The 13,962-nt window shown below is 36.8% G+C and overlaps 1 long non-coding RNA gene across 1 annotated transcript in view; it reads left to right on the top strand.

The window, feature by feature from the left end:
* The window catches only part of LOC130146502 (uncharacterized), a 25,029-nt gene extending 11,067 nt beyond the window's left edge, over positions 1–13,962 (top strand). Inside the window, exons 4-5 of the long non-coding RNA XR_008820940.1 lie at positions 9,837–9,960; positions 13,179–13,962. This is a non-coding gene — a long non-coding RNA (uncharacterized LOC130146502). The remainder of the gene's footprint in view (positions 1–9,836; positions 9,961–13,178) is intronic.

Raw genomic sequence — 13,962 nt, 5'->3', positions numbered from 1 at the left:
GGAAATGGCTGGCATTTCACTGATCTTGATATTAGTCTTAATGTAATTAGAATTTTATGCTAGTTTAACAACACTACAAGAAAGGAAACTTAATATTTGGTTATTCCTGACAATAAAAATAAATCAATTCCTTGCAAGATGATAACTATGTTATGTAAATAAGTTGCTTGTTCTGTGTAATGATCATTGGAAGTTTAGCTGAGGAAACTTAGACAACTATTTAAAATGTGTATTGTTAGAAAAAGCTTTTGTATGATAAATACATTGTAATCTGGTAAACCCAATGGATTCAGGTCAAATGAGATACCTGAAAATCATTTTCCTTCCTGCTTTGTCACTTCAAAAAATCCAAACCAACAGGGTTAGCTATTGTGGTGGCAAGTGTGAGAAACACAGTAGTGACTTTCCAAACGCTGTCATTTTTATCATTATAATTTGTATTTATCAAATTTTGGTTTTCTCTTTCTTTGTGCTGAGCAGCACTGTGGCAATTTTATAGTGAAAGTGTGGATCCAAGAATGATAATCTGTACTTCTAGGGGGTGTATGACTGGCAGTTAAACATTGCTGTAAGTAGTCTGCCTGCCTGCTTGTGTTTACAATACATGCAGAAGTCAAATAGAGCAGTTCTTTTCTTCAGCATTACCTATATGTAACAACTTGGATCAAATTCTGCCCTACAGTTGAAAAAACAACCAACACAAAACAAACAAAAAAACCCAACACAAACAAATGGCTTATCTAGCTTTTTTGAGAAGCTGTTTTTTTTCCCTTTGTGTGTGTTTCACAAACATAACACAGAACAATCAGCAAGGGTTTTTTTTTCCTCTGTTGGTGGACTGATTTATGAGGGTTACACTATTTCAAAAGTCCTTCTACAACTTTTACCTGAAAGTGTCTTAACTCAGATTCTAGAGTCTTTCAGTCATTGATGGCAATGTAAAATATTGGTTGATACTGTATTTTGGATTTCTTTTTTAATTAGTTTACTTAACATTTCTTAATTGGCAATCCAGGGAAGAGTTGAAAGAGCATATGGAAAGTCACAAAACTTCTGCAGCCCTTCTGTCTTCATTTTGAGATCAAATATTCAAAACCAGATGTCAGATGAACAGACATCAAACAAATCCATCAGAAAACAAACAAAACAAACCAACCAAAAAAAAAAAACAAATGAAAGAGGAAGAGAAGAAAGCAGGCTGAAGATAATCCTTTGTGCTCCAACATAAAAGCAAATAGAAGGATTCAAGTTAATTTACATGTGGTACCTACAGCAGGTGTGACCTGTGTTATAGCAAAGCTTGCCATTTTCTTTGTTACGCTTCAAGTACTTCTGTAGACCTTCACTGCAGAACAATTGATAATGTGGCACATTTATTTTAATAAGATAGTTACCCACAGATAGTCTAAATAAAAATAAGGTACCTTATTCACATAGCTGTCTTCTAATTGGTTTGCGATAGTACTGGTCTATTGCATAAAGTAAACAGGTGCTGATCAAAAGGTGCTTCTAAAGATTTTTCTCGTACATTTTGTTATAAGCAATAACAAAGGGGAGTCACTGAGATGTGCTCTTTGAAGAGCCAAGAGGTGTGCTGTGAGACTCCTTGGAATTCTGTGTGTAAACTAAATACAAAAAACTGTGACGATGTACAGCTTCTTTTGCAGCCATGGCTGCATTTCTAAGAGGGACATTTATAGAAGCACCAATTTTATCAGTTAATGCAAAATTCCACTTATCTGCAGTTTTAAGAGTTAACACTAAGACTTTGTCTGACCTCGGGTATATCCTCTTTTCCAAAGAGAACTTGAGAAGGCATTTGATGCTTTCCTGTTATTCAGAAAAGATCTTTTTTTTTTCTTTGATAGAGAAGATGGTAATCTCTGGTAGCCACTAGTCTGTGAGCTGACATCACACAATATTCTGATAGCTTTTCTGGAATTTAGGTAGAGAAGTTAGTGTACGTTTTGTTTCTCTAGGTTTCTTCTAACTATGTGAGTTTGGTTTTGGGGATTTTTTGTTGTTGTTGTTTATGGCCATACATCTGTATGTTACATTATTAGAAAATTTTCACAATGGGCACCTTCAGTTTAACTAAAGAACTTCCTGGCTTTTGAATTAATTAATTAACTATAACACACAACTGTAAACTGTCAGAGTTTTTTCCCTAAATGGTTTATCTCGCTGTTTTCTAGGACTGATAATTGTCTGTACTAGATCTAGATTTCCTGGTTTGATGTTGCTATTGCTCACATGGAAAGAAATAAATACATGGTTTAGTAGCTTGTTGAAATTGGTGTAATAGAAAGAAAGAAATTTGGGGTTGGATAGTTAAAGGCCTGGTTACTTGTAGTGAACTAGCAGCTTTGCTAGTAGGTAGGGAATGGACCAACGTGGTGGTGATGTTATCTTTCACATAGGCATTGTTGGGGTTTTTTTACGTGGGTGTTTTTTTTTTAAAGTAAATAGCAAGCCTTGTCATACTCAAAGCGCAGTTAAGTCATTACAAATACACAAAGTAGGTAGACAAGCTGCATCCATGTTCATAGTGAGATATTTTGAAATAACTTGTCTCAGCTTTAAAGAAGTTGGAGAAACATAAGGTTAAGCACTTAACTCTTGTAATGATATCATGATTTAATGTCTGAACCAGTGGAGTATGGCAATGCAAATTTAGTCTGAGGTTGTATATGAAATGTGTGATTATCAGATGAAAACATTACCTCTCTGTTTCTGAAGTAAGAAGCAGCATTTACAGACTGGGTCTCTGGAGCTCTCCCTGAACGATGCATGTGATTGCTGCCAACTTTAAGAATTGAACTTTTCATACCTAGTTCTGACTTGAGTTTTGCTGTGCTAGCTGTACAGCAAAACAAACTTTGTGTTAATACTGTTCCTTTCTTACAGCCTCTTTGAAGGGCAAACTAATTACAATAGCAATTAGCTATTGTACAATTACAATGTTGTACAATACAAGCCTTGGCTGTCTCTTACTACTTTTCACTGAAGGCCCTGACCCTGTGGCAGAACAGACTGCTGCAAATCGCAGCCAGTTCAGTGCTGTGTCCTGCAGCTTAGGCTGAATAGCTGATGGTAGGATGGCATAAAGATAATGCTGCTGTGCTGACTGTGACTCTGAGCGCGCAGTTTGTGCTGTTAGGCAGAACTCTAGAATGCCAGAGCAAGTAGCCTCATTTTCTCTTGTTCCTGGAATTATCTCTCATTAGCCTAGATTAACAGACTCATTTGGGAAATATATTTTAGAGTCTATTGATACTTTAACATTAAACACTTTTAAAAATGCCTTTACACTGGAAAACATCTGCTGTGATAAGGCTGAATTGTCAGGGGAGTGTAGGTAACTATGCAGGGAACAGCTATTTTCCTGGCCATCTTGTGGTGCTTTTTTGGTTTTGTTTTTCCCCAGAAGAGGGCAGCAAATGAACAACATCACACTGGCTTTTACTTTTCAAATGCCTTTTCAATGTTCCTCTTGGCCTATAATCCTCAGTGTAGGTTACCTACTGATGTTAAGCATTTAAAATGATGACGTCTACCTAATTTATTTGCTGTAAGGATAGCTGGAATGTATGAATTGGAAGTCTAAATTCTTTTCAGTATTAGGCAGTAGAACTTGTTTAGTAAAATTTGTTGCAAGTTTATAAAGAAGGCAGTTATATCTAAAGGTTTAAGATGTTTATGACTGCGGCATTAGGTGTATGTATATTTTAAAGGATAAAATAGCCAAACAACCACACCCCAGGACATTATTAGTTAATGTCACCTAAGTCTTGTTTAACATTTTTCAAATATTTCTTTTCTATATTTCAAGTTAAATTATTGTAACATTGCAATTGAAAATAATGCTCTCATAGCCATTTTTCTCCCATCAGAACATAAACCTGAGAATACACTAAATGTAGTGATGCTTTTAAATCACATATGATTCATGTGTTCATGTACAAGTATGGCTTGTGCATTCTTCTAACAGTGCATGTGAGCCGAAGGCCTCAATTCAGAGGGAGTACTAATCATACTAAACAATATAACCAGATTTTATTGTCTTATTTCAGCAACAAAGCACAGTTTTATAGTCTAAAACTTTATGGAGGTGTACTGTATTGCTGATATGGAGTATAGGTTTTTTTGATGACTGTATTGGGAAATGCTGATTAATACCTACCATTGTAAATTTCTTGAATGTGTGTGAGTGACCATAGTTCTGTTTAAGTTACAGATCAAGTAGTTAGCAAGAAGCCACAGAGAGAGGGCAGTCTAACCTTTTCAGTTGCTGAGTCCTACCCAATAGGTATGCAAAGAAGGGAGAATCTGGGAGAATCATAGTGGCATCTGTATCAGCTGCCTATAATCAGTGTTCAGAAGCTAACTGGGAAGAAGGAAACTGACACCTAACAAGACTGATTTGTTGATGACCTTGCCTGACTTTTTCATTAAAATCATGTTGTAATGCATGTGGGACCTTTATGAAGCCTAAAACTTGATCAAGACTACTGGAGACCCTTTGGTCTTAATGGGTCAGAATTTCACACTGTCTCAAATACACCTTATTTATATTTGAAGGATGAAAGGTTAAGTCATCCGTATTAGAATTCCAGGTTGCTTTGGACTTTCTTTTGCTTCTTAACCTTAGAAGATTGAACCAACTGTCTTAGTAACGCAGTATTCTTTCTTATTAAAGAAAAAAGGGCACATCAGTATTTGGTGAGAGTTTGCACCACATACACTACATAAGGTAGGCACTGCCAGCAACATTATGAAAATTCTGGAATCTGCGTTTAAAGCTATTAAGTATGTGGGAAATAGGCAGCTATGCCTACACTTTTCTTAAGGAGTAATTAAAATAGCTAGAAAATCCAAATAGCTCTACTTTTCTACAAAGTAATCTCTCAACAAAAGAAGGTTGTTCTGTTATGTCATTGTGAAAAAGTGTTGTTTAAATGCATAAAAAATACAGTTTTATTTCTGATTTCAATGAGTAGAAATGGTAACAAAACATTTTCCTAGTCTGTGAATTGGCATGTTATACCTTTGAACTACTGTTGTGTTGGATTCAAAAAGATATTACAGAAATTAGCCACTGCATTTTTGGTCCCTGCTTCATAGCTCTAAATTTCTCTCTGTCCTGTAGGAGTTCAGAATCTAGATCTTAAACAATTCTTTTGTGTGATGGTTTTTCCTCTTGAAAGATCATAAATGTTTAGGGAAGAGGGGAAAAGTTATTACAAATTGTTATTCAGAGTGGCGCAGCTTGCCTTTTAGAGTTGGCTTTCATCTTGAAGCTCACTGTCTAAATTCCAGATTTTTCTGTATAGCCCCTTGGTTCTACTAAGATCACTGGTTTAGCTTTCACACCTTCTATGCATCAAACGCTTCAACATCTCCCCTGTGTATTTAAGCTTCCTCATGCAAGTTAAGGGATTTTACTCTTTGAGCAGTGTCAGCTTTATTTCTCTGGTGCAAGAAAGTGTTAATCCACACAAATAACTGAGGAGTAATTCTCCTTTTGCATCTGTCTTGTTTTGAATACTGTTGCAAAATATAACAGCTGTATAGAATCATAGAGTCATTTAGGCTGGAAAAGACCTTTGAGATCATGATTCACTCTTAATTTAGAATTACCTGGAATACTTCTACCAGTAGAAGTCTTAAGTATAATATAAACTATTCATTGTTTTCTAAAATACTTTGTTTTCAAAATAGCAGGACTTTAATTACCTTCACAAATGTACCATGAACGTAGGCATGTTTTTGTTAGAATGTTTAAAGAGTGAGTAATCCTGTTTATTACATCTAACGTGAATGTAGTGCATGTATTTGGAAATAGTATTTACTTAGTAATTAATTATTTACAGGTAAGATTTGAAAAGACGTATCCTTTTGCTGAGTGCTGATCAATAATCTGGATAGAGATGTAAGCATCTTTTAAACCTGCTGTAGCTGACTTCCACAGGACAAGGATTTTAAACAACTTCTATGCTTTTATTTCTCCCTTTGAAATTACTGTGTGTTGAAGATGTGACTTCACAGCATTATAAACTTGTGTTTGAATTTTTGAACAGCCAGTGCTTCCTCTCTTGTTGCTGAGTTTTGAGGAACTTTTAAGTGCTTGAGACAGAGTTACATGGTTTTGAGGTATTCTCAGCATGGGGCAGGGAAGAATCTGGAAAAATTGAAGAATCTGGAACAGCAGATCTGTGATCTGTATAAGCCTTTTTCAAATGTTTTATGATTTTGTTTCCTAGGAATCCTCTCTTTGTATATAAGTGCACATATAATTCTCATACACATTATTTTCCCTTTTAAATAAAATCCACTTACAGGCCTGAAGGAGTAGCAGGTGGAATCTGTCTTTTCTGTCCAGACAAAAAAATTTCTAGAAAACTTACGTGGACCATTCAAACATCAAAATAAACAATCCTATATGACCATTTGCATTATGCAGTATTGGCTGGTAGTAAATTACTTTAACACAGCAAAGTATATATAATTCTGGGAATATAAATAAATAATTGAAAGATAGTAAAATAACTGAAGTATTTGATTATAGACAGGTCTGATAGGAATCTTTGTGCTCTCATCTCTCCCGCAGCGATATCTGTCTTTCCTGACTGATAGCCTTAAACGCTCATGATAAAAGGCATTAAAAGCCTGAACTAACACAGTAATTGAGAAATGTCATCCCTTTGGACCATTTACACAGGAAGAATAGCTGATGATTTTCCAGCTGTGACAAGGTTAGTTTCCTTTCTGACAGGAAGTGTTTGTATTGTTAGCTTTGCAGAAGGACATGGGAACATGTGCTGGCATCAAAGCTTTTCCACTGCCAGCACCATGAGTATGAGACAAAGCTCAAAGCCTCTCTGATACAGAAGGGGCAAATGCATACAGGTGGATTATACATGTATGTCGTCTTTATGTTACCACTTAGCTAAACTGCTTGGGGAGAGGGAAAAAAAAAAAGTATGGTACAGTTGAATATTGAATGCTGTGTAGGAGTGATGCCTTTGTGACATGAAAAGGATTTCTAGAGAAAAGGGATCTTTTTACCTATTGGTTGGTCTTCCTCTTACGCTGAATATACAAAACACAAACATTGTGATCCTGATGTAACAAAACAGGCAAATCTGTAATGGAAATGTTTTTTATTGTAGTTTACAGATATTGATCTTTAAGGTTGTGTTTGATCCTTGTTTAGGATTTATATTCAGAATACACCTATGTAAAGATGTAGATACTGCAAAGGCAAGGACAGCTTATGTCCCTGACTTGTTAACTGTAAAGGATGTGTTTGCTAGTTCAGGGGGATGTGGACTTCAATCAGTTCATAAATTTAGGGTTTTTCTGTACTGGTACTCCACGGCCAAGAAAGAATAGGAATGTCTTCTCAAAACTTTCTTAATCAACTTGCACGTGTTGGCATATTTCAGGATTTTTAGTATAATGGATTGTTGTTTATCTACCTTGGCTGTATTCCCTTTCTTTTTCTGGAAAGCTTCCTGCTTCAGTTTTCTGTTTTGAAGCTTCATGCTGAACCTCTATCAAAGGCCCAGCCTCTCTGTGACCGATGCTCTGGGGCTCTTTCTGTGTTCATCAAGTGATTTGTTTACATAGACTTTGTGTTGCCATGGTTCTGTTAAGTCCCTCGTTCTGCCAAAATAAGGCACAAAAAAGGCATTAGAATTTCTGATCTATGCAGAAGAATGTACTTTGTAGCACTGTCTGCTTGGACTGTTGGATCTGCTCCATCTTGTTGGTATTTAAAAAGTGAAGCCTTTCTACTTTCTTCTAAACTGAGTGTTTTGCAGGATTAGAAAATAAGTTTAACTGAACAACTAGGATGGGAACGTGCTATGTTGTGTTAATGGCCTTCTGAAACCTGCTACTTGATGCGTGCAGTGAGTGGGAGGACAGGACAGTGGGGAGCCAATTAGATGCTTTTGACAATATTTAAATAAATCGGCATGTGGAGAAGTTGTCCTGTAGGACCTGGCAGCTTAGTGAATAGGGAATTTCCACCTTTGTCCACACTGGCAAAATTAACTTTTCATCAAGTTGAAATTAAATACCTTGCACTGGCTTGGCAGGAGTGTGGTGCTCTGACACTGGAGTGACATGGGTGGTGCTTCATCCTGCAGCGTTGGAGCCATGGCATCACACATGGTGGCAGATGTCTGGCAGGAAACATAGGTGTGAAGGAGGCTGATAGACATCTTATGCTACTGGGACAGATGGCTCTCAATCTCTGTGGTAGCAAGTATGCCATGTCTTTAAAGACAGATGTTTGCTTTATTAAATATTCTTAGCTTATGTAGAAGGCAATTGACAGAGCTTCAAAAAGTACAGGGAAAGGAGAGTGATAGCCAAAGAAGAGATAACCGACTTCTCCTAGTAGACTGACTAGGCAGTGAGGCCAGGAACTGTTAATGATATTCAGGTGTGTATTGTAGGCAGGTGACCAAAACAATGCAGAATAAAAACTTTTGCAAAAACTGAAGATATTTTCAGTCACTGTCTAGAAGAAGGATTGCAAATCTGGAATTCTCTCCTGCTCCTTGTTCTGCTGCCGACTTGCTATGTGACCTACAAGCGAACACTTAATGAGTTTTAGGAAGCTGCTTATTACCTATGAAAATGTAATTTGTTTTCTAGATATCAAGACAGCTGCTCCTGAAAATGTCATCAGCCTCTTCCTGTTTGCTTCCCATTGACAACTGGGAGTAAACATAAAAAATGCTTTGATTTCCACATCATGCTGACTATGCAATGGTCATGCAATGTGATATCCCCTGCATTAATTCTCTAAAAATACCAGTAATAAAACTGGAGCTGGAGAGTTACTTGTAATAACATTGGTGTGAAGTGCTGTCTTGAGGAGAATTACTGCTATACCAGGGTTGGTGTTAGGGCTTAGATTCTTAAAATAAGTTAATTTTTCATTGGTTTTTAACTTAAATATACTTGTTTGGTTTGTGTTTTTACTTTTGGCTGGAAAAATGAAAATAAGTTTGCCTGTTTGGGAGTTGGACCAAATGACCTCCAGAGGTGCCATTCAATCTTGACTATTTTGTGATTCTTTTGCTTTATTTTTTCTTTTTTTCAGTCCGTGGTTTCTTTCTGGTCGGGTTCGTTTCAGGTTTTCTACTGTAAGGCTAGTATTTCAGAATTTTCATACATCAGAGAGGTATGAAGATAAATACTGTAAATTAGAAACTGTTAGTGGGAATGTAGATGAAGGGGGAGGCTAGTCCTTTAAGAATGTACCTCTCAATGTTTTTGTTATTGAAGTCATTGTTTTCCTTTCTACTTGTGACCTAAATGTTGTCCTTACTGTCTTTACAGAAAACTCTTTGTGTGTTTTCTTTATTAAATTAAAATTACTTACCCTTAATGTCATATCCTATTGCTTCTTGAAAATTTCCTGTTATGCTACATTTTCCCTTTCTGGGGGATTTTTTTGCTTGTTTTAGCATACTCTGTGTCACCAATTAAAAAGCTTGCCCTCTGAACTTTGATTCAGAAAAAAAGATCAAAACTAAATTTGGAAATGCTTCTGGCTGGTTTTTCTTGATAGACTTAGGGTAGAAGCCAAATTTAGATGCACTAGGTCTCCTACTAGTAAAACAGGCTATAACCTTTAACTGCCTAGGCCATTATCTAAGATCGTGGTTCATTAGCAACAAGATCGTGTGAAAGGTGAGGTGTGGCTTTGAGGATGTTCTGTAAATGCTAATCCACTGATACTTTTGAATTTCACACACACGCTTTTTGTTCCTGTAGAACTAGGTCCTTCATATTTGCTTTCCATTTGCTGGTAGGTGAGAAGCCGTTCAAATGTGAGATCTGCTCTTACACCTCCATTGATGTAAGCTCTCTGCAGCGACATTTCTGAACATGCACTAGTGAGAGGACCTACAAATGTTGACTCTGTTCATATAGTCGGTAAGTGTAAATAGTTGTGGTGTTGGATGGTGTTGGACAAATTCTGTAAATCTGTTGTGTTGTTTTTGTTTAAAAAAAAAAAAACAACAAAACCCCACACTTCAAGGTATGCACTCCTGCCAAAGTCAAGCGTTTAGATATATTCTTGTTTGGAGCTAGGCTCTATGAAGGTTTTTTCATTTAAGGAGATTGTTTTCTGTCCCCTCTTTACAACTCTTTCTCTATATAACTACTGCATAGACTGTGCTGGAAGACATATGGAACACTAATGTGATAAATACCAAAATACCTGGTAGAAGAAGGTGATTGTGCCTGTGTGTGAAGGGGCATTGGGACAAATGGTAGTGACTTGTATAAAAAAAAGAAAAAAAAAAAAGACATACAGTTAGTGAATGAACTTAATTTGCTGTTAGGTGTACCATGCTGCTTTTTCACACTGATTTTGCCTGCAGCTTTGCATGTACTGTTTTGATTCCACCCTCCCACCCCCACCGATTGAGGAAATGATCACATTTCTGACAGCGCTAACACATTTCATTTTGCAGTGTTGGCAGTGTGTGTCATGTGATGAGTGGGAGCATTAGCTAGTCTTAGTAAAGCCAAAGTACACGTTGAAAGCATGTACTTAGCAGCCTTAGACACTGTTTAAATGTTAAATTCTTGTGTGTTTAAACTGTACAGTAAATGATGTACTGTTTGCTTTCGTTTTTTTAACTCGAAAGGTATAAACTAAGGTAAGCTCGTGTCCTCAAGTCACTTCAGGTATGTGGTGGTTGATGGAGTGACAGCTTGATTAATTTTGGTTTGTTACTTATGTGGGAGAAAGCTTAATTTACTCAGTTTCTTTATCTGTCGGAACAAAGGTAATTCTGATTACAAAACTAGTGCTCCTTTTCCAGAGTCTTTTGATACCAGAATTAAAATCTGGACTTGCATTCATCAAATATGATAAGATACCTTGAGCTTACAATAAATTCATTCTTCACCAAGAAATTTGAAGGAAATGGTAGTGGTGAACTCCACCTGTTACTCTTTATGCATTACTGTAGTAGGCACAAGAAATCCAGTTTCCTGTCCTATCAGAAAGCTTTGGTTTATAGGATACAGCTGAGCACGACAGGGGACTGTCATTAAGTCCTGTACTACTAAATATCTGGGTTTTAATACACCATTATGTTATACCTGTCACAGTATTTTGTCTCTTTCTGCAGTATTACTTTGAAGTATATACTTTTTCCTTTATTTGTATTAAGTCAGTCCTACTTACAGGCATCAAAGATTTTCTTGCTTTCAAATTAACAACGTGCCTACTTTGCCCTGTTAGATGCACATTAGCCATCATGATGTAAACACTTGCAAGCTTAACTTTTGTTGAGGAAATAGTTCCCTTTGCAGTTAATAGAATTTTTCTTTAATGAGTTTGACTCTCATTACATAATAAGGTTTTTTTGAGATCAGGAGGTGAATGTTTGAACCAATGTCTGTAAGACTAAGTGATAACACTGTCTGAAAGTACCCTTCTCTTGTATGTAAAATCTCCACTTACAAAGTATTTAGTTCTTGTCTGCGTAGTGGTAACTGCAAATGCCTGCATAGTGTTCCAGAGCTAAATAGTTTGGATGTTTGAAATGGCCACTCAGTTTGCCTGAGTTGGGTAAATACAGTTAAGGTGTTTTTTCCTTAAGTGATCTATTTCAGGTCTGCAATAGTCTTACGAATGTTAAGCACACTAGAACATAATGCTCTCTATTTCTGAAATTGTATAAAAAATACAACAAAATGTAGGACTACAAAAGGAGGGGAAAAAAAAAAGAGGGGGAGAAAAGCCTTAAGAAACCCAACCCTTTTCCGGTTCCTAAGCATATACTTTACACCCACACAGAACCTATAGGCTGTTTCAGGGGGCTGTACTCAAAAATGAAATGTAAAGGGTAGAAATCACATGAAGATCTGAGTATAAGCAATACTAAGGATGGCATAACTGCAGTGATGAAATATACAGAAAAGTGTCATCTCTAAACTTTTTGAGTATTCTGATTTAGTTTGTGAATAAATGTAGTTTACTGCTAATCAGTTAGAAAACAGTTTCATTATTCAAGCTCTCACCTGTTAAAATTCTTTGTGCTTTGAGTTTACCAGATACATTGAATGGAAAACAATACAGTGAAATCTGCAGTGGCAACTGCTCATCAAATTTCAGGATTACAGTGAAATTTAATTTTAAAGTGCATTTCTGTGTATATTGATATGTGTGTATATATATTTGGGGGGTTTTGTGTATAGTGAACTCAAGACTTAAAATGTTTATGTAACTTATTACAATAGTTACAAAGGCTTTTGTCTTATCAAGAGCTTAGAGCTACGCAAAAGAAAAGATGTGAATATCTGCCTTAGTGACTTGGAACGGAGGTTTTGATTAGGATCAGATGATGATTCCAGTGTCTCAGGGGAAGATTTAGACCCATATTAAGTATGTACCAGACCTCACATTTTAACATAGAAATAATCCTTGACAGTATTTGTGTTAAATGATTAAGTTCTTGGTTTTGAGGTATGTCCCCCTGTCATAACGCAAAATAGGTAGTATGAAATTACAAATACAGGGTCAAAACTTAGCAGTATATTCAGACTGGTTTGCAGTTTTCCCTATGTTGAGCTGGAATTATATGCAGATGCACACACAAAAGTGTGCACCGCTGGTGTAATTGTAATCTAAGGATGTAAATGCATGTAAGTCCTATTAAGACTGAAAAGTAAATGGGGACACTTGTGCTTGTAGGAGTTTGGATTCTTATTATCTATACAGAGGTTTTATTTTCAAAGAACAGATATATTCACAGGTGCACAACTGACACTAAACCAGAAATACTGCTGAAAACATGGCACTAACTTGCTCCAGTGGTAGGAAAAAAAAAAGGTGAAAGGTGTCCTCTTGCTTGTGTAAAATGAGAGGTATTTTAGGACTAGGAACCCTCATTTGGGGACACAGCTAGCTGTAAGTGAAATCATTGAGGTGTGAGTCAGGAGAGCTGTGTTCTGGACTAGCTCTGCCACTGGACAGAGCTATGAGATCTTGCTAGGGGTGACTCATCCCCTGACCTACTGTATGGCCGCTTTGGATTTGTGAATGCTCCAGCTAGAGACTGACTGCCTGCATTTGTGCAGTGCTCACTGCTACTGGTGGTACTAATGACTGATACGTTTTTAATTTATTACAGCATTCAGAAGAAGAGCTTGGACCTTCAGATGCACTGACATCACACTTGTGAAGCATTTGGCTGTAGTTTTTGCTGCTATTCTTCCCATGACAAACAACTCCAGAAACACATTAAGAAATGTCACTTGGGTTCAGGAGCTGGTTCCCAGCCCACCTTTACCCTCAAATCACTTCCTGTGGAACATTAGGTCCTTCACTCTTAAACTTCACCAGAGCATCCCAGCAAATAAAGAAGCTGTTGGCATTGTCAGACTTTTGTGCTGAAAGCCAGGGGTTATCTGGAAGAAGAGAAGAAGTGATCCTTGTGTGCCGATTAAAAGCACTTAGGAATGGTCTTCCAAAGAACTGTGTGCGCATTATGGTGCAGGTGGTGACTCCAGTGTGCTGAGAGGAGTGTGGAGGTTTGGGTTGCGCAAAGGGTAGACATGTAGATTTGTTAGGGTTACCTCTTGCTCATACGTTCCGCTTGCTTACAAATGAAGGGTTTGACATTTCAAGGCAGAATCTGTTGAAATGTATGTACCAAAGCTGACAGTGACAAAGCTAACAGGTGGTTTCTGTACTAAGTCTCTCATTTTTAACACAGGTCTTTATATAAAACAGTAAATTACTGAAGAAAATCAACTGATGCAATAGCACTCACAATGGGGTAAAAAAAAAAATCAATTAAACTTCTTCATGGTTATTTTTTATAACAAAACGTGTTATCATAAGCTAATCCAATGTTGAAGTAAAAATACAAACTATTGAAATATGACATCAAATAAACTTGACTTGAAAATCCA

This window comes from Falco biarmicus, chromosome 3 (genome assembly GCF_023638135.1).
Source record: "Falco biarmicus isolate bFalBia1 chromosome 3, bFalBia1.pri, whole genome shotgun sequence".
In the NCBI taxonomy this organism is placed as follows: domain Eukaryota; kingdom Metazoa; phylum Chordata; class Aves; order Falconiformes; family Falconidae; genus Falco; species Falco biarmicus.
This window is presented reverse-complemented; position numbering and strand designations above follow the sequence as displayed.